General features: G+C 37.7%; 1 protein-coding gene across 5 annotated transcripts in view; it reads left to right on the plus strand.

Moving 5' to 3' along the window:
- Window positions 1–2,503: 2,503 nt before the first annotated feature.
- RERE (arginine-glutamic acid dipeptide repeats) overlaps window positions 2,504–19,154 on the plus strand; it is a 574,348-nt gene continuing 557,697 nt past the window's right edge. For 2 of the 5 annotated variants that reach the window (XM_007493036.3, XM_056795844.1), the window contains exon 1: window positions 2,504–3,372. The gene's annotated coding sequence lies outside the window, so the exon portion shown is untranslated. The remainder of the gene's footprint in view (window positions 3,373–19,154) is intronic. The other 3 variants (XM_056795845.1, XM_056795842.1, XM_056795837.1) reach the window with 3 other exon arrangements.

Genomic DNA, 19,154 nt, shown 5'->3' on the forward strand with positions numbered 1-19,154 from the left:
TTGGAGACATGCCCCAGCTTTTCATCTGAAGTCACTGCTCCCCTTCGCCCAACTCCTTTAAGCAGCTAAGTTCCAAGTCTGTGGTGTGGTTGTTAGAAAAAGGCTGTTTTGAAGCATGGATCCCCTCTTATGATTTTCTACATATCTTCTCCAAATCAAAACAAAATCCATACTTCAGTCCTCTGAAAGGAGCAAAGAATTGCTCACCTCCTAAGATTTCTTCTCCTGAGCTTTAAAAGGGAATTTTACCTGCCATCTTTTTAAAGAGACTTCTCTTCAAATTGTCTAATTAAAAACAAAACCTTCACTCCTTTCAATGGGCCATGGGTCTCCCATTTCCTGACTTTTTCTCTGCATTTTTTTTGGAGGAATCATCCCACCTCAGGTTTTCAATAGACTTTTCTCCTATAACCCTTCCTAATAGAAACAAAATCCAGCCCACATTTCTCAGTGTAGATTGATTTTCGCATCTGAATTTTTCTGTGTGGTTCTTTTTATTGTGGATTTTTCAACAGAATCTCTTCCTAAACCCCACTTCCTATACCAGTTAACAAAACTCACTCCTCAGTCCTTTCAGTGGGAACGATTTTCCTATCTTCTGAGTTGTGCTTTGTGTTGGTTTTTCCTGCTTTGGGGGATGGGGACAGCTTTTTGAGGGTGTTTCTTTCTCAAAAGACCTTTCCCCTAATAAAAACAAAACCAACTCCTTACTCTTAGTTATGGAGCACAATAAATGAATCTACAACTACCTCCTGAATGTGTTCTTTTTTTGGTAGGGAGTATTTCCTTCCAGTTTTTCAATAGACTTTCTCACATACCTACAAAACACACTCCCTCCCTAGTTCCTCTTCAGTGAAAATCAGGGGATATTCTCATCTCCTGAGTTTTTCTCTTTCTGGTATAGTTTTTTTTTGGGGGGGTTGCCCCCCCATATTTCAACACACGTTTCCCTGTTGAAAACAGAAGACATCCATCACTTAAAGCCCGGGGAGAGGGCAACACATTTATCTTTTGAGTTTGACTTTATTCGTTGCTTTTTCTTTTCTTTCTTTCTTTCTTTTTTTTTTTTTGAGGGGGTGTTGATTTTTAGGTCTGCAAGCTATATTTTGAGGGAGCTTCCACTCCAACAATGATTTCAATAGAACTTTTCACTACCCTCCTCCAATTGCACAAATAAGAGACAAAATCCATCTTTCACTCCCGAGGTGAAGACAAAAACCAAATCTTCCCATCTTCTGAGTTCTGCTTTTTTTGGGTGTGTGTGGTTATTTAACGTGTTGAGGTAGCCTTTATTAGGGTAGTAGTTAATTTACCTACATTCTTTCCCAAACAAAACCCATCCTTTAATCAAGGAATCTCAAAGGTTGAATTTCCTTAGTTTTTTTTTTTTAGGAGGAAAAAGAGGAAGCGTTGCTCCTAGTTTTTTAACTCATTCCATCCCATTTACTCTAATAAAACAAATTCATTCCACTCCTCCCGTTTCTGGACGGGGGCGGGGGGGGGGGGAATCTCCAAAGGTTTTCTGGGAGGGTGTTTTTGGAGAATTTCTTCTGACCCTAGATTTTCAACATGTTTTCTCCCCCTCCCAAAAAAGGTCAAAACCCACTCCTCACCGGTAAGTGGGAGCGGAAATAAAGAAATGTTTTTTTTTTTTTTGAGGGGGACAAGGGGGAATGGATCTTTTCTACTCCCACACTACATAAAGTCCTGGGTAGGGAAGAAATCCAGAAATTTCATTTCTTTGTTTTTTTTTTTTGGGGGGGGGGTGTTGCTTTTCCATAGACCTTATCACACAGCGACCTCCCCTCCCCCCAACCTGCCCTAATTAATAACAGTCTATCCTCCACTGAGTTAGGGGGCAGTCCACAGATCTCTCCGGTTCTGAATTACACTCTGTGGAGAGAGTGGGTTTTTTCCTGGGAGGCTGGGAATCGAAGGACGCATCCCTCCAAGAGGCAGAGGAGCGGTGGGTCACGAAGGGGGTAGTTGTGTGAGGCGCCCGCAGGGAGAAGATTCGGCTGTCTACTAGGGAGGCGAGGAGTGGGGGGGGGGGGGGGGAAGAATTGCTTAAAGAGGCGAGTGCACGGGGTCAGCCCCGCCCCTCCCGAGGAGAGGGGGGGGGGGAATGGAACAGAGGAGCCGAGAGGGAGGGCCCCCCTCCCTGGGAGACAGCTTCAGGGCTCCCGCGGCAGCGCGCGCGCTCCCTCGCTCCATTCTGCGAGCATGCGCCCCGGAGTCTCTGGCTCTGCCCGTTCTCCTCTCTCTTCTCTCTGTCTTTTTTCATCTTGCTCGGTTTCTATCCTCTTTTTTCATGAGAAGAGCCGCCACCGCCACCACCACCACCACGGCCATCCCGTCCCGTCCCATCCCGTGCTCCGCGTCCCCTCCTCCTTCCACTGGCCCAGCCTCCTCGCGGGTCATGGGCCCAGGTTGGACCAATGCAGAGGCTCGATACTGGGAGGTGGGCCGGTCCTGGGCAGACGCGCGCTGGGGGGCGGGGGGAGGGGAGGGTCTGGTGCTGCCTCAGCCGCTGCCGCCGCCGCCGCCGCCGCCGCAGCAGCCGCCGCCGCCGCCGCCGCCGCCGCCGCCGCCGCTTTAGCCGCTTCAGCCCCGGCCGCCCCAGCCGCCCCAGCCACCCGAGCCGCCGCAGCTCCAGCCGCCGCCGTCTGCCCGCCGGCCGCACACGCTCGCGCCCACGCACGCCCCGCTCGCCCTCTGTTCCACGCGCGCGCGCGCGCGAGGACACTCGCCCTCAGTGTGGTTCCCTCAGTAGCCCCCACCTCCTTCCTTCCTCCCTCCAGCTCCTCCTCCTTTTCCTCCTCTTCTTCCTCTTCTCTCCTACATTGTCTCTGCCTCATTTCCCGTCCTGGTCTAAGAAAGAATAAGAAAGAAAAAGCCCCCTCCCCTCACAAAAATCCCTCCCATCATTCCCCCCCATCCACACACATACACACTCTGCATCCTCTTGGGAAGCATCCCCCACCCCCGTGTCCCCTCTTCCCCAGGAAACCAACCACAAGACATGCTCCTGGAGACCTGCCTCTGAAGCATCCATTCCTTTGGGCTGCCTAAGCCCAGAGAGAGAGAGAGAGAGAGAGAGAGAGAGAGAGAGAGAGAGAGAGAGAGAAGGGGGCTTAGTTAAAAACCTCATTAAAGATCAAGAGAAGGGGAGGCTGTACCCCATCATTCTCTTCCCTTCCTCTCACCCCCGACAAACCTCTTCATTCCCTTTTCCTAGCCTACCAGCTCTGCCCCTATAGCTGTCCCTGAACAAGACATCACTGCCCCCCACTCCTCACCCCCCTTCAACTTTCAGAGGCAGCTGAGCCACACCAAAAAATCCTTATTGATGGTGTAGGACATTAGGGAAAGGTAAGTCCCTAACTTGCCGACTCCTGGTTTTTGGCCCTCCCATCCCCCAAGGAACTGGGAAGGGGTTCTTGGGCGGGGGATAAAGGGACTTAGGAGTAAATCACTTGGACTGTGGGAACCTAAGATTGGTGGGTTGTGATAATGACCAGTGTAAATTGGAGAAAGTGAGGAAGGGTACAGGGATCGACCCATTGTGAGGAATAGAAGGGCAAAGGGCTTCATCTGGCCTAATCTAAGGGAAGGTAACTATGTATCTATGCCACTCGCTTCCTTTTCCCTCCTTTTGCTCCTTTATTCTTGTTCTTGTTTTAGTTGTCGGTGGTTGAATTATTTTCTGTGACTGAATGAATCACTGTGACCTGTGGGAGGAAAAGGAACCAAATGATTCAGCCTGGGAATATCTTGAATGAAATGTGGAGAGCCTGGGGTAGTGGAGAGGAACTTGACTATCATCCTCCCATCAGGGGACACTTTGCCCTTTGTACTGTGTCTTTACATTTTTAGTCTGCTTTGTGTGATTTGTACATAATACAGAATCGACAGTTACTTACATCTAAATAAAAACCTTGCTGTCACATTTCAGTTTTGCTCTCTTTTTGGAGGTGGCATCTTCTAGTTTGTTTTTTAAAGAAAGGATATGAGTAGAACATGAGTACTTCTTGGTAATATTGGGTGGGAGAAAAACGTTTCAGGTTTCATTTGAAATTGGTTGTTTAAGAAGTTGTTGAGAAGAAAACAAAAATGATTCATTGTTGAATTGTCATTTTCCTCTGCCTTTTTTCCCCAAGATTTGCTTGCATTTTTTCTGGATTACAAACTTATAACATTGACAGGCAAAATATGTGTCCTTGAGGGCCTGGGTGCTTTAAATGTTTCAGTATGTGTTGCTATTTTTAAGGTACATTTTAGAAAGTTCTTTAGAAAGAAAGAATCCTGAAATAGCCTTATCCAAAGCATTTTTGTTTTGTTATTAAAGAAAGATAACTAGTGAAAAGGAAACTTTGTGGTTTGCACAACAGATCAGTATTATACAAATCATTGTATTTTATGTTTAGATGTACAGCTACTTTAATAATTATTTTCAATTTAAAATGAAGACTTTTTGTGTTCTGTACATTGGCTTCTTCATTTTCAGACTGTTGGTAAAGAGGGAAGAGAGAATAGATCTGTGTGATAATAAAAAATCTTTGGATCTCTTAGTAAATATTTCTTTCCTTGGATTTGCTCATTGAGTTTATTCTACTGTAAATTATAAACCAGTTTTTGTTTTGGTTTCTGAGGTTAGGTGGAGAGCTGGCTTGCAGATTTCCTTGTTGTTGAGGTTCAAGGGAAGACATATACACACAGACACACTCACACACATACACACAATACCCAGGCTGAGGGCTCATTGTTCTTCCACACACATTCTCTCTTCCATATTTGGGACTAGACTCACACAGACAAACAGCTCTTTTGGGGGAGAAAGAAGAGGAAAAATGGGACAGGGGAGGGTTCTATTTGTCTTAAGCACATCTTTTACCCCTCTCCTGTGGCCTTTTCTATAGTCATCAAAAAGGTCAAAGAGTAAATCAGAAACTAAAGGACAGGAAAAAAAGATGCAGACTTCTTCACTTCCACCTTCTGCCTCCCCTTCTTAGTTCTATTTTTTGCTGCTGTTTCTTTGAAGACAGGATCAGGCACTTTATGTTGGGTACATTCAGTAGTTTTTCACTGCCCTTGGCCTCTTCTCTCAGTTGCCCCTGACTTTTTTGGGGACAGGAATGTCAAGTCACTTAGACAAATTTTTGCAGTTGTTTTTTAGGTGAGAAGAGTTTTCTTGATTGTTTTGCAGTGCACAGTTAAAACCAGACTTCGGGTTAATCTTTGGTAAGAAAGGGTGTGTGTGTGAGATTTGAACCCTAGGTTTGTTATGTACATTTGTATGTTTGCTGTTTAAATGCCAGTTTTTGTAAACAGCAGTTGGAAGTAAAGATCTAAGCCTATGATTATGGGACTGGTATAAAAGGCCACCTTGGAAGTTGTGCTGAAACTGTACTTTAGAAAGACCATCTGGGCTTACATTGCCCTTTCCTCAGGGTTGGTTTGGTATGGGTAGCATCTTCAGCTGGTGATGTCTTTGAAGTATGTAGATGAAAAGGATGGCGGAAGGGAAAAATGGCTGTGGCTTAATTTTATTTTGAATGCTCTGCAAATGCTACCTGCCTAGTCTGCCAATATAGACTGGTCATAAAGATCTTATTACAGTACTGTCTATCCACTGACAAAAGAGTTTGTTCTGTTTACACATTGTGACTGTTCAAGGTCAGCTTTGACTTGATGTCTATCCCACTTTATAAGAAGTTGAGGCACTTGGGGGGGAAATCCCTAAATAATGAAATTAGTTATTCAAATTCTGGGTTGTAGAAGTAAACAACAAATTGAATGGACATCTTTCTAGTAATAATAGTGCCCTTTAGGTTCAGTTTATTACTACATGAGTTGAAGAGATTTATCCTATTGAAAAATCAGTTTGAATGCTGAATGATGTGATTTTGCTCAAATGTGTTTGGGGTTGGGTATGAAGATACAAAATGGTATAAATCCAAATGGAAATCTCATGTCTTTGGTTGGGAAGGTCAATAAGAGAGAGCATTGCTACCCAAAAGGAAAATTAATGTAATTCTTATAGTGTTGCTGATTCTATGAATTAAACAGAAATTTGAGTTGCAGAGTTGGTAATGGTAATGTGTGAAATGCTGAGTGTTGATAGTAAGGTGCTTAGCATTAGGAGAAATACTTCCTGTGTATCCCAGAAGTCTGGATCTTCCCTGTATGATCTGGAACAGTAATCATTCTGTCCCTGCTTGAAGGCCCATAGTAATGGGGAAGGGTTGTCACTATTTTAGGAGATAACTCATTTCACTATTGAAGAGCTTTAATTATTAGGAAATTTTTCCTTTCGAAGTCAGCCTCTATCTCTCTGTTATGGTTCTGCCCTCTGAAGGCTAAGCACTTGTCTTTCACCTTAAAACTCTTCAAATATTGGAAGCTAGTGATCATTCCTGAATCCCAAGCTTCCTTCAGTTTTCTCTTTTTCCAATCTAAGCACTGAAAGCTAAACTTTTTCAAACTAAAATAGTTATTGAGCTAATAAAATGTAAACCAGGAAAACTCAGACTAGAGAAACATACTGGAGGATTTTTTTTACTAACTTTAAACAAATGTATCATGCCTTTTATTGTATCTTTTAAAGAAATGAACAGAGTAGAGAGAGAGTATTAAAAGGGTAAAACGCCTTGAGTATATATGGCAAACTTTTCCTTTCTCAATTCACTGTGCTTGAAAATTTACTTTGATTAGGTTTGCTTTCAGAACAAAACATACAGAAGATAAAAATCTAATACTACAAAGCATTTTCAATTAAAATGATAATAAAGTAGGACCAGTTGATTATTTTGTTACCCAATTTGGAATATTATCAGGTAATCATAAATTTGTTTGATGTAAAATCCTACATTTTAAGTATTTCTTAAATTGCAAGGAAATCCAATTAACTAAGAACAAGACAAGTAAAAGATAGTTTAAATCAGTGAATCATTTGTTTAGTTTTCAACTTCAATTCAGTGTCTCTAGAATTTTAAGTTTACCAGAAGAAAGTGAAATTTTGATCAGTTTGGCTTTCTCTGTAATAACCATTTTTAATATTCAGCATTTATGAAGTGTTAAGACTAGTGCTCCAAAAAATAGGCTTTTCCTGTTTAAAAATTTTTAATTTTATTTAAAAAAAATTTTCCATGGTTACATGATTCTCATTGTCTTTTCTACCCCCTTCCCAGAGTTGACAAGCAATTTCACTGGGTTATACATATATTATCACTCAAAACCTATTTTCATATTACTTATTTTTGTAATAAAGTAATCTTTTAAAGCCAAAACCCCAAATCATATACCCATACAAACAAGAAATAAATAATATATTTTCTTCTGGATTAGGGTTTCTACTCCCACAGTTCTTTCTCTAGATGTGAAAAGCATTCTTTCTCATGAGTCCCTCAGAATTGTCCTGGATCATTGCATTGCTTTTCATAGCAAAGACAATTGCATTCGATTGTTTTACAATATTGTAGTTACTGTGTATAATGTTTTCCTGGTTCTGCTTATTTCACTCCTCATCAGTTCCCTGTTGGTCTTTCCAATTCTTATAGACATCCATCAATTCATCATTCCTTATAGCACAGTAGTATACTATCACCCTCATATACCACAATTTGTTCAGCCATTCCCAAATTGAGGGACATTCTCTCATTAGGCTTTCACTTTTTAAAAAGGTGATTATATATTGTATTGGTTTAAAAATATTTATTAATTTAAAAATTCATTTTGAATCATTAACATCTTTATTGACTAGTCAAAAAACATTTTAAGGAATAAAATAACTTGTACTATATTTTTTGAGAGATAGCAAGTTCTATTAACTGCTTTTGGTTGTGTTTTCTTTTTTTGATTTATTTTTAGAGATTAAGATAGTAGAAAATTTTAGTCATTCATGTAGTCTGGTAATGAACTTCATTAAAAAACAACAACTCGGAAACAGTATGCCATTGTCTTGTATAATAAATATCTAATGGCACTATGTTCCAGTTGATCAAAAGGTTTTTCCTATGATTAGAAATTTCTCCTGGATCAATTTTAACCACTTACTAACTAAATCCTGTGTACCTGAGAATCCTCCACCTCTGAAAAGAAGAAAGGGAAGTTCATACTCTTAACTTTTCTTTTTGGTCATTTCTATCTATTTAACCGCATTCAGTTTAGTGTTCTTTACACTTGTGTTGTACTTGTATGCATTGTTTTCCTGGTTCTGCGTACTTCATTAAATACAATTCAAAGAATATTGAAAAAAATCTTTTGTTCTTAAGAAAGAAAACAAATATTAAATTATTTCTAGTGCTTTGAATTTAATAATTTTTCATTTTTATTGCTATATTTTGCTATGAAATCACATTAATTTCCAAATATATCCCTTCTCTTTACTCCCCAGCAAGCCAACTATTTTAATAAAAAATTAAAAAAGGGATAAGGGAGAAACAAATTCAGCAAAACCAACCAACATATCAACCATATCTGATTAGATGATAATCTACCCCCAGAGCACTGAATATCTTTTCAGTGAAGGGAAAGAGGTACATATTGGTCAACTCTTCTTTGGGGCTGAGCTTAGTCATAATTTGGCTATTATAATTATACATTTCAGTTTCATTTTATTGTTATTTCTATTTACTTTGTTAGAGTTAATCTGGAAATTGTTTTCTTGATGGTATTTTGTATCATTTCATAGAGATCTTTCCATACTTCTCTAGATTCTTCATATTTTGTTGTTTCATGTAGTATAATACTACTACATTAAGTTAATAAACCACAATTTACAAATTTATTCCCAATTTGATGTGTTTTTACTTTTTTCCTACCTCTTTTCTAACAAATGCTACTATGAATATTTTGATATATATGGGACCTTTCTGTCAAAGACATATCCTTCCTTGGGGTGACTGCCTAGCAGTAAGACCAAAAGTATGGGCATTTTAGTCTCTTTAAAAATCATAATTTCAAATTGTTTTCTAGAATAGACAAATTCATAGTTCTATCAACAGAATAGTTGTGTTTTAATCTTTCTAAAGTTTAAGTAAAAAATAAGCTGAATATTTAGCCAGATGTTCAGAAAAACTAGTTTCTCAGTCTAAGCCTTTTAACTTAATAGTTGATCACAAGCACTTGTTATTTACCATTAAGATTTCATAATTAGTAAATTTTTACTGTTTATAACACCCATCTTGGCATCTTGGTTGAAATGATGATTTTAACATAATTGTTGTTATGCTGAAGCATTTTACATTTCATAAGTAAATCAGGCGAATACCCCAGCTGATAATGGAGACCTAAATAGTTTAAAAAACTGGGAATGTCAGGGGCAGATGGGTAGCTCAGTGGATTGAGAGCCAGACCTAGAGACAGGAGGTCCTATTTTCAAATTTGGCCTCAGACACTTCCCAGCTGTGTGACCCTGGGCAAGTCACTTAACCCCCATTGCCCAGCCCTTACTGCTCTTCTGCCTTGGAGCCAATACACAGTATTGATTCCAAGAGGAAAAGTAAGGGTTTAAAAAAAAAACAACTGGGAATGTCTTAGTACTTTTTGCAATTTGATGTTTATGCTAACATACAATATTTTGGATCCAATAGTGATATATGCTGTTCTAAAAGGAACTCAAAGGCCTCATGTTCATTTTTTTTACTTCTGGTAAAATTATAGAATTGAAAGTGATACATTTTTCAAAGTTTTGCCTTTGTAAAAGAACACGAGGTATTTTAGAAGACACTCTTTAAGAATATATCCACATCAGACAAGAAGAAGTATGGGAAATGTCCAACCATAAGCTGATTTTTCACTTGGCTTAAAGATTTGTTTCATAATCTGTTAGCTCATAGGCTAACATTTTTCTCCTTTTAATACTTACAGATATTTTCTAGTGCAGTTGTTTTTCTTGCTCTCTTATTCAGTTATACCTGCTAATATAACTTTAGAAGACTACCTAATAAACATAGCCTGACTTTTTTAGGTTATAATAATTTTGTTGTTTCTATATAATTTTACAGCATCTATTCCTTTTTTTACACTTCCAGGCCCATAGAACTCACTAAGTAGGTTCTTAGTACTTCAGTGAGTTTGTGTCATGATGATGGTATTATGGTATTATGCTCATGGTTCTTGACTTTTTAAGGAAGTCTTTGGAGTGATAAGATGGCTGAACCTTTTAACTTGAGTTGCCTGGACTCTGCCTAGACAATCCTTTATCTTCTTTTCTAATGAAATGGCTTGAATTCTTGGACTTCTACTTCCTTCATTCCTCATATTGTTAATTCACGTGAATATTCCCCCTTATTTCTTCAGTCTTTTCCTTCCCTTTTATATAGTTAACCTCTAATCCTGACTTTAATCATCTCAAATCTAGACAGCTATTATTGTATTGGTCTTCTTTACATTAGCTGGTAAATTTGTTAAGGCTATGGTACACAAAAGGTGTGCCAAAAGACAGAAATATAACTCAAATTTTGTTGGTGCCCTGTCAAACTCTTCCTCATACCCCATAACTTCCAGGTACCTTAGATCCTGACTCCAGCTATAGTTTTTTAATTGCTATCAAGTGCTATGTATGTATGTGTTTATTTTAGAGATGCCAAGCCCCCTACTTCCCTGTGAGTCCTGGGGAAGTAAAGAAGAGAAGGTGCCAGATCTAATGTTAAGCCCTGGTGATAAAAAGACAAAAATGAAACAATTCTTATTCTTAAGATTATTTATCAGGCGAGAAAATTTACATGTAAGTATACACAAAATATCTGCAAAATAAATACAAGTTAATTTTGGGAAGAAGGGCATTGGTAGTTGGGGAAAAGGCTCAGGTGGTGATTATGTTGAATCTTAGTTAAGAGATCTTAAAAGTGGAAGTGTGAAGAGAATGTATTCCAGACATGGAAGAAAGCCAGATAAGAGTCAGAGAAGATGGAAATGGATTGTCTAGTATTGTAACAGTTAAAATTAGTTTCTCTCTTAAAAGTATTATATTTTATGAGGTTTATTAAGGATTAAGAATTTAAGAATATACAAGTAAGAAAAGCACGTGTGAAGGAGGGCTGAGAGGCCCATTCAACCTCACCTACATCATGAAAGACCCATCTGCTTGCAAGTGGAAAACAGGAAGAGACCCAGCCGTAGGCAGAGACTCTTTAAATAATAATTTGCTCTCGGTCCAGGTGAGAATTCAGTGAGGTTACAAAGCATCCTGGGAAGTGGAGCAAGGACTTCTGGGGGTTGGAGTCCTAGGTTAAAATCTCCATTTTTACATTTCTCTGTTTGATCCTCTGGGAAAAAGGGTTTTTCCCAAAGGATCATGAAAGCATAATCAACCTAAAGATTATAATAATTTGAGGATAAGAGGAAAAAAAGAACAAAACCAATAATTGTTGGACACATTGACAAAAAGCCAGTTAGGGGGCAGTCCCCTTTGGCATGAAAGTATACATACAAATAAATGTACAATCAATTATACCCAAAGTTCAATTCTTGATCTTCTTGTGCAGCTTGTGGTCTGGAGGCTTTTTAGGAATACAAATGTCCTGAGATTAACTGCCCAACTTCCAGTCACATTTTTAGAAATGCGGGAGTTGGGGGTTAATTTGTATTTCAGTTCAGCTACTTGCAACTCAGCCTTCCTGGGAAGGACCATTCCAAATATTGTTAACTATTCCAACATCTATAAAGGTTGGAGAAAAGGACTCTTGGATTCATTGTTCACATGTGAAGAAAGCATCTTTCTGCTGAGACTGATTGACTGTACCCTATCATATACATTGGAGATAATAATCCATTGACAAGTGGATGCTGTTTTTCAAAGACACATTGACTTCCTGGTTTTATCCTTATTTTTATTATTGCTTTTCTTTTATGTTGATTAGAATAATTGATTTTTTCCCCTTTTTTCTCATTTCTTGTACTAAAGGTACATATAATTAATATTATTTTTCTGCAATAATACAAGTTTAATATATATATATATATATATATTCATATTCTTGTTATAATATCAATGCATACCCAAAAGCTTTAAACTATGGGAACTTGCCATTTATTGATAAAATGTTATGGGACTGTGATTAATGTTTGTGTCTGATTCCAGAAAATGGGATAAAAACAAGGAGCACAGACTTAACCTGAATAGTGCAAAAAAAAAAAAGGGCTTACAGGTCAAAATGAAACCAATCCATGTGGGATTGATGAACTTCTACAGCAATGTGGAAGGAGTTGAAATTAATGTGGACTCGAGGTTGCGACACTTGACATATGTTAAGTCGTAGGACTTCCTTGTATCTACACTCTTTGTGAAGTACTCAGACAAGTACCAAAATTTGACTATCATGCTGGCTCCCTATATCCCTGAGAATGTCAAAAAATTAGATGAGGGGATGACACTTCCCTATCAAAATAGAATTCTAGTTCCTTTTCCTTCTTATGTTATGGCAACTTCCTGTAGTCTTGGCTGCAAATGGGTAAATGAAATATTACTGCATTCTGTCCTACAGACTTGTGGGATAGAAATTACTTTAAGTTGGACCTATACAAGGGCCTATTTTGAATTTTTTTTCCTTATGTTTTTGGTTATTTTTTCTCTTCTTTTGATAATTGACTCATATACCCCCATAACTCAACATTGCATCCTGAGCTGAACTGGATGTTTTTTTTACACCTATTTCTGGGGGTTGGAGTCCTAGGGTCAAATCTCCATTTTTACATTATGAGGTCCAAACCACAGGCAAATTTGGCAGTTTGTAGAATTTATGAAGAAGATTGATGTATAGAAAAGTAGGTAGGGGTCAGGTTGTAAAGGACTTTAAATGCCAAAATGAGGAATGTATCATAGAGGCAATAAGGGAATCACTGGAGTGTATTGGCTAGATCCTTATGTTTAAGGAAAATCATTTTTAGTATCTGGATGATTGAATGAATGGGGAAAGACAAGGCAAGAAGACCAGTCAGAATACTGTTTGTATAGCCTAGGTTAGACTGTTGTGAGGTTCCAGACTAAGGTGATAGCTCTGTGAGGAATCAGAAGTTAGATGTTAAAGTTGGTGTGGAACTAGAAACAAAATTTGACAATCGAATGGTATGGGGCTTGGGGCGAAGAAAAATAATATTGAGGTTGCAAATGTGAGAGAGATGAGTATTGTCATCAATATAGCAAGTATACTTGTACTTGATGAATTAGGTAGCTTCCTAAGAGGTTATGGTTTTGGGTGGTGCTACAGTGAACAGAGCCTTGGGTCTGACATCAAAAAGACCAGAATTAAAATTTGGCCTTTGATACCCACTAGCAGGGTGACCATGGAGGAGTAACTGAAATTCAGTTGCCTCATCTGTGAAGTGAGAATAATAATATAATAGCAACTGTTTACCCTAGTTGTGAAGATAACACTAGCTAGTATTTTATGTAAGGCTTTAAGGTTTGTAAAGTGCTTTATTCTAGCATTTACTGTACTATTTGTAAGGCACTTTGCACACACAATATAAAGGCTAGCCAGTATTATTATTAATAAGAGAAAATATGTACAAATTTTCCTCAGTTTTTGCCACAATTTATTTCTATAAACCATACCTCAAACTGGATCAGAATGCAGTTTTTATTTTCCCACAAGAACAATGTAATTGGGGATTGTGTTCTTGACTGAAGATTGCTTCAAATCATAGATAATGTAAGATAAAAGCAAAAGTATAACCATGAACCTCATAAATACTTTAAAATACTAAAATCAAAATAAAATTCTATAAAAGGGGTAGAAATGTACTTTGTACATTGATTATAAAATGGCCTCCAATCTGTTGTAAATTATATATGTAACTCATAAGTATAATTCCATGAAAAGTATAGCTTAAAGCAACTCAATAATGAATTTTAGTGATAAACATTAAACATTTCTTTCCACAAATATTAAAAACTTCAAAAGTATGTATCATTTGCTAGGTGCTGGGGAACCTGAAGATAAATCAATCTGAACTTCATGGAACTAATATTCTGATAGAAGATTAAATGACAGGGATAACTAACATACAATATTACATAATTTGTGCATTAGAGAGTTATAAAGATTCTGTATGAGATTTAAAGGGAAGAATTATTATTTAGTAGATATTTGAGTTGGTCTTTAAAAGATTAGGAAGAATTTAGAAGACAAAGAGGCAGAAGGAGACTAGTCCATGCCTCAGAACTGTATAAGATGAGAGAACCCAAGGTTTAGGGATGGCTAGGTAGTACAGTAGAAAGAGTGCCAGGCCTGGAGTTGGGAGGACCTGGGTTCAAATGTGGCCTCATACACTTTCTAGCTATGTGACTCTAGGCAAGTCATTTAACTCCAATTGCCCAGTCCTTACTGCTCTTCTTAGAATTGATACTAAAGATAGAAGATAAGAATTAAAAGCAAAACACAGGATTTAATTTTTTTTTTAATAGGGATGGGCCAGTGACAGTTGAGTCATGCATGGTATAGAGGAATAATATTAAATAACAGTGAAAAGGGAAGGCAGTACTAGATCATGGTGAGCTTTAACTGTTAAGCAGAGCAATTTGAAGTTAGTATTTGGGAGGAAATCACTATAGTTTTTTTGTTTTGTTTTAAATAGAAATGTTATTTTTAGATCCATACATAAGATAGAGATTCTGATAGAAGTCTGAACTAAGGATTGGGAGACAAGGATGGGGAAGGGATGGGAAAGATCTGTTAGGAGACCATCCTAATAGACTAGAATTGAGGTCTTGTACGAGGGTGGAATAGTTGGAATAGAAAGGAGGTTATAAATATGAGATGTGGAGGAGAGGGAATAGTCAAAGATTGGCACCTAGTTAGCAGTTAATAAGTGCTGTTTTAATTCACATAACTTTTAAGTTTATGACCCTGTGAATAATGGTGCTAAAAGAAATTGTGGTTAGAAGGGTGTGCAGTTTTAGGAGGAAAGATACTAAGTTTTATTTTTAATATGCTGAGTTTCAGTTGCTAGTATGACACTCAGAGATGTCCTATTGAAGTAGACATTTAGGGAATCTGGATTGGATATTTGAAGAGAATTTAGGATTTGAGATAGAGATTTGAGTAGAGAGATTGTAGTTGGAACAATGTAAGTAACAATGATTAAGAGGAAAAAGGGCTAAAGACAGATCCTAGGGGGAATAGTGACATGAAATGGCTACAAAGAAGACAATAACAAAGGTTCTCATCTTGGGATTTTAAAATATTAAAAAATTTTTAAAATATAATTGGTTTCCTTTATAATCCTATGCATTTAAAATTTGATCCTGAGAAGAGCTCCAGGGACTTCACCAGACTTAAAAAGTCATCAATGGCACTGAAAAAGCTGAGAACACCTGAGTTAGAAGAGGTGGTAGGAGAACCAGAAGAGACTGGTTTTTCAATATGAAAATCTTTAATTAATTAATTTAGAATATTTTTCCATGGTTGTATGATACATGTTCTTTTCCTCCTCTCCTCCCACCCCTGTCCCAAGGCCAATGAACAACTCCACTGGGTTTTACATGTGTCAATGATCAAGACCTATTTCCATATTATTAATATTTGCATTAGGGTGATTGCTTAGAGTCTACATCCTATAACCCCATTGACCCATGTGATCAAGCAGTTGTTTTTCTTCTGTGTTTCTACTTCCACAGTTCTTTCTCTGGATGTGAATAGCGCTCTTTCTCATAAGTCCCTCAGAACTGTCCTGGGTCAATGCATTGCTGCTAGTGGAGAAGTCCATTACATTCAATTGTGCCACAGTGTATCCATCTCTGTGTATAAGGTTCTCCTGGTTCTGCTTCTTTCACTCTGCATCAATTCCTGGAGGTCATTCCAGTTCACATTGAATTCCTCCAGTTCATTATTCCCTTCAGCACAATAGTATTACATCACCAACAGAGATTATGATTTGTTCAGCCATTTCACAATCAAAGGGCATCCCCTCTTTTTCCAATTTTTTGCCACCACAAAGAGCGCAGCTATGAATATTCTTGTACAAGTCTTTTTCCTTATTATCTCTTTGGGGTATTAACCCAGTACTGGTATGGCTGGATCAAAAGGCAGACAGAGACTGGTATATTTGAAGGTAAGGAAAGAAAGAATTATCTGTTGGATGGAATTGGGAAGAAAAAAGTCAAGGAGCATGGTGACTGAAAAAGACTACTGAATTTCATGAATAACAGGTTATTTGAAAAAGCAGATTCAGTAACTGATGGGGAAGTAAAAAGTCTTAATTACAAGGGGTCAAGGAAAGAAAGGGTAGTGAGGAAGTAGACATCTATGTTTAGATTTCTTTAAAAAATAGGAACTAGATAAGGTAGAAAACATTATACATTTGCATATATAAAGCTTGAAGCTGCAAATCTAAATTAAGCAGTGTTCAATGAACAAACAATGTGGCTCACTTATATTTATTTCTCTTATAATTGTAAGGATGCCTTCTGATTGATGAAGATTTGGCCCAGAAATAGAGGGTCAAGCTAAAAAGGAAGCATGATGTGGTAGAAAAAGAGTATTCTTTTAGAGTTATATAACTTGAAATTTAACCAGCTCTGATATTGGGTGCTCCATTTTTAAGTCATTTGACCCATCTAGGTCTTTATTCTCATTAGTAAAATAAACATTGGACTTTTCTAGTTCTAAATACCGAGACTGTACAATAAAAATGATTCAGCTTAGGGGTCATTATTTTTGTCAGACCAATATGTGCATCTCTTTTGCCTATGTGGGAACATCTATTGTAAAATGTCATTTATCTAGATGATTTTGGCCTGTGAACTAAAAGATGTTCATGTTATAATCATTTCTTATATTACCAACACTTCTTACCTTATTATTCTTATTAAGCCTGGCACATTGCTGTTCAGTTATATCTGACTCTTTGTGATTTGGGGTTTTTTGACAAAGGTACTACAATGGTTTGCCATTTTATTCTCTTGATCATTTTACAAATGAAGGAACTGAGGGAAACGGAGTTAAGTGACTTGTTTAGCGTCACACAGCTAGTAGGTATCTAAGACTAGATTTGAATTCAGAAAGATTTGAACTCAAGAGATTCAGAATCTCTTCTTCTATAGACTCTAAATGATCACCCTAGTGTAAATATCAATAATATGGAAATAGGTCTTGATCAATGACCAAAAAAACAACAAACAAAACCAAAAGCATACAGAGAGGTATCAGGATGAGGAATTGAATTTCATTAAAAAAAAAAAAAGAATCTCTTCCTCACTTCAGGTCTGGATCTATAGCATACACTGAGTCACCTAGCTGCCTTTCCCTAGCACATAGTAGGTGCTAGTTGATTTGACTTTGGACTAGTCCTTTGTGTTTATTAATACTTTGTGTCATATCTATCTGATTTTTTAATATGCTAGCACCCAACATAGTTATTTTCAAACAGTAGGCAAAAAACATTTCTTGAGATATTTGTAGAATCATAGATTTAGATCTGACAGAGACTTTAGAGGATTTTTAGTCCAACTCTTTATTTCAAAGTGAAGAAAATTAAAGATCAAAGTGATTGAGTTGGTCAAGGCCACACCAGGAGAGATGGGATTTGCACCCAGGTCCTTGGCCTCTGGGGGTATTGTGCTTTCCCCTGTACCTATTGATGTTAAGTGATTTTTTCCAATATCACACAGATGATAATGACAGAGACAAGATTTGAACTCAGGTTTTCTTACCCTAAATTCAGCGAATGCCCACCCTTGAGGGAATCAAAATAAACCACATAGTTAATTACTAAGTCATTGGAAATTCTTGGTGACTGTGGGGTTTAGACTTGATTTCTGAAGAGGCACATTGGTTTTGGTGTAATAACTAATTATTTATTTAGCTCAATGTAATAACTGGGAGATCTGCAAAGGCAATCTTATTTTAGACATCTCTATAATAAATATAATAAATGAGGCATTTCTATAAGTATTCTTGAAGGTCCCTTCCAGCTATAAAATTCTCTGAATACAAGACAGTACATGATTAAGTGGTAGAAATATGATGAGTGTTATGCATTCAGAAATGGAAAATAATCATTATGGGCTGGAATAATCCCTGTTTCACTGTGTAATATATAGCAGTAGGTTAAAGGGTCTGGACCTGAAGCTGAACTGGAAGAGACAAAACATGAAAAACCAGCAGACCAGAGCATCAGTGGAGTTAGGTAATCCACAGTCTACTGAACCTGGGATTTAGCACTATGAGGGATCTTTGAGATTGCTTAGTCAAAACTCAAACTCCATTTTTTGCAGGTGAGGAAACAGATTCAGAATAGGGAAGGGAGTTGGCCAAAGCTGCACAGGGTAATAACAGAGATGAAATTGGAACCTTGGTCCTCTATCTCCAGATTGATTGCTCTATTATTGTGATATAGAGGGGTAAATAAAGTTTGGCAATCTGGCATGTAGATAGTCAAGAACCAAAAACTATGAAAGCATGGTAGGCAAAGAACAGGAGGGTGGGAGGGAAGGAAAGAGGGGGTGAGAAAGACATAGAGTGAGAATGAAAGTACATCAAGGAAAGAAACTTTCTCTTCAAGCTGCTCTGGTCTTAGTCTCATCTTCTTTTATTCCTCTTCACTTTGATGAGAGCTGATCCCAAGTAAGACTGGCCTGGGGGTCTTTAGGTTATGACATCTGAAAACAGCTGGTTTGAGTAATTAGTATAGAAGCAGGGAGCAGAGACACAGTGACAGTCTGCAAAAGCTTCATTAAAGACCCCTGTACTTTTTTAGGCTGGGTTGAAATTGTCATAAAGGGCTGGATGGAAAGGACACCAGAAAATGTTTGAATTTCATGCTACTTTATTAGTTTTTTGGAACAGGAAATCATATAAATTCTCAAGTTGCTCAGGAAAGTCAAACACAAGTGGTGCAGAAAATGGATGAAAGGAAAGTATGGTTGAGATATGCATAATCTCTTATACCATAGGCAGAGCATCTTTAAGTTGATAATTTGCCATACAAAGATATGATAGTCCTGATTCAAATCCAGGAAACTAGGATTGTGATTTCTACAATGTCTTTTTTAACTGTGGTGTCTGAAAGTTATTATGAAATATTATGAAATATCTGGAATTCTTAATACAAACTCTAGGAACCCCGAAACTTCTGAGCAGAATATGTGAATATAAAGGAGAGGGGAATGGTGGTGTTGATGGTGGTGTATGTGTGTGTGTGTGTGTGTG

Source organism: Monodelphis domestica, chromosome 4 (assembly GCF_027887165.1).
Source record: "Monodelphis domestica isolate mMonDom1 chromosome 4, mMonDom1.pri, whole genome shotgun sequence".
Lineage (NCBI taxonomy): Eukaryota > Metazoa > Chordata > Mammalia > Didelphimorphia > Didelphidae > Monodelphis > Monodelphis domestica.